This window comes from Alosa alosa, chromosome 24 (genome assembly GCF_017589495.1).
Source record: "Alosa alosa isolate M-15738 ecotype Scorff River chromosome 24, AALO_Geno_1.1, whole genome shotgun sequence".
In the NCBI taxonomy this organism is placed as follows: Eukaryota; Metazoa; Chordata; class Actinopteri; order Clupeiformes; family Clupeidae; genus Alosa; species Alosa alosa.
The window spans coordinates 27,901,007-27,903,506 of NC_063212.1; the positions used below are offsets into that span (position 1 = coordinate 27,901,007).

A 2,500-nucleotide genomic window follows, 5' to 3' on the forward strand; every position below is an offset into this window, starting at 1 on the left:
TGATACACTTCATTTTAATGGGTTTATGCCACTGTATCAAAGAGCAATAAGTGTGTACCAACACAGTTGATATATGTACTATGTAGTGAATTAGTAGACCTGTTCCAAGACATCGAAGACATAACATACATGTCATATGTACATGTAAGTAATTAACTGGTACACTTAATAGGTTTATTCCACTGTATCAAAGAGTAACAAGGTTGTAGCAGCACAGCTGTTACACGTACTGAAGACAATGAGGCCTTGACTGGAGCTAAGAATGCTTTGTATATCAAATCTATCATGACCAGATTTACCCCATCCAGCAGGTCTCAGGTCAGCTCTTTGACTCTGATGAAAATGTAGGCAAATTGGCAAAGTTTTGTAAAAGCACTCAGTATTACAATGTAACAACTATATGTAGGTACCCACAAATACATAATGCAAGTACAATGATAGTACCTGATAGTACATGTTGTTACACAGGTTGTACCACTGTACCTAATTAGGTAGGTACACTGTAACAGCGACACATTAAAATAAAGTGTTACCAAAAATAAAGTACGAAATACTAAATACTAAAAATACTAAATATACTAAATCAAACATCCACATAGTGTGCTTAAGCATGAGGCGCTTGCAGTGACAGGGCAGGGACTGAGCCTGTGATTCTGTATGCATGGTAAGGTGCTCTATGAGAGTGAGTGTCATGGTGACGGTGCAAATAAGTAAGTCCAACAGTGCAACAGTGCAAGAATAAAGTCTAGAGACCTGCATCAAATAAATATGGACATATACGAGAATAATGTAGACAAAGTAATATAATAAAAACTATATCAGCGCAAGAATAGGTTGAAGTAATAGGGTTACAGCCATTGGTCAAGTATTAAGTATTAAGTATTAAATGGCTCACTTCCTTGACACTTGTATTTACACACACACACACACACACACACAGTTGTGTTTGCTCTCTCCTTTTCTCTCTCAGGATCATGTAGCCGTGAGAGTCTCAAAGAGCTCTGTTCTGATTGGACAGCAGCAGGCTCTCTGCTTCCTGATTGGCCAGTGGCCTAAAACCATGGGCTCGGATTCAACAATGGGGGGGCTCTACAACTGACCTTTATTCTCAAACAGGAAGTGTGTGTGTGTGTGTGTCTATACTCAGTTTATTCTCTCACCCTTTCATTCAGAGAAAACAAACCAGTTCGGACCTAAGGCAGTGTGTGTGTGTGTTCCCCTGATTTCCCACTCTCTCCCTCACTCACACACACAGGCATTACAATGACAAAGGCCTGACTGACAGAGCCACTCAGACCTAACAACGCCCCTTAACTGACAGAGCCACTCAGACCTAACAACGCCCCTTAACTGACAGAGCCACTCAGACCTAACAACGCCCCTTAACTGACAGAGCCACTCAGACCTAACAACGCCCCTTAGCAACGCCCCTATGTTTTTTTTTTTTTTTTTTAAACGGCGACACTTGGCAATCGACTCCTACGGACTTTCCCCTAAAGATGGCAGCAAAGATGGCAACATTTCCGGAAAGGTACTGGCACCGACCACATAAAGACCTCGGGATACTTCGGTTTGGCCAATTGGCCAATTAGGTCCTTTTGGGAAGAGGTAGGAAGAGCCATTTCACACATCTTGGATTTAAAAGAACCCCTCACATTAGAAAACTTTTTAGGCATTGGCATAAAATCCAAGATTAAAGCAAAGTACTGTAAACTCTTTAATATCCTGAGACTCTTACGGCACTTAAGCAACTCACAAGGCTATGGAAACAACCAAAAAAACCTGCAATACTACATGGTACAATACAATAGAAAAGGTTTTGGAAATGGAGACTAAAAACTAGAAACCGTTCAGAAATACCGAATAAAACTTATCCAGAACACATACTTGACAAAATAAATAACTATTTCGAAAATATATGTGTATAACAGAACTGCCTCTACAATGACACTCATACATACTGACACTCTACTATGACACTCATACAGGCGCACACATGCATACACTTATATACATACACACACGAACACAGGTAAGCCAATTCATTTATGTCTTTATTTATTTATTTATTTATTTATTTATGTCTGTCATTTGTTGTGGAGGCTTTGCTTTTGTTGTGATGTTCCTTCTGTTTTGTTCTTGTTTTGTTTTTTTTCTGTCAATGATTGTCTGTTAATAATGTTCTTTGTGTTTTGTTTCTGTTGGTGATTTGTTTGGTTAAATTGTAGTGCAGTAAAAGAAGACCCGTCATAATGATTGGATTGTAAATGAAAGCACTATATTTAAATAAAGTAATATAAAAAAATAAAAAGACTCTAAATGCCCAAACGCATTGAGTTAGTTGGGTTAGTGAACACCCCTACAAATTAGTTGAGTTAAGTTAGTTGGGTTAGTGAACACCCCAGTATATTAGTTGGGTTAGTGAACTGTGCCACCCCTACACATTAGTTAAGTTAGTTGGGTTAGTGAACACTCCTACACATTAGTTGAGTTAGTTGGG

At 38.8% G+C, this 2,500-nt stretch overlaps 1 protein-coding gene across 1 annotated transcript in view; it reads right to left on the bottom strand.

Moving 5' to 3' along the window:
• Positions 1-2,500, bottom strand: part of adgra3 (adhesion G protein-coupled receptor A3) — a gene marked incomplete in the record, with an annotated part of 48,066 nt that overhangs the window by 31,943 nt on the left and 13,623 nt on the right.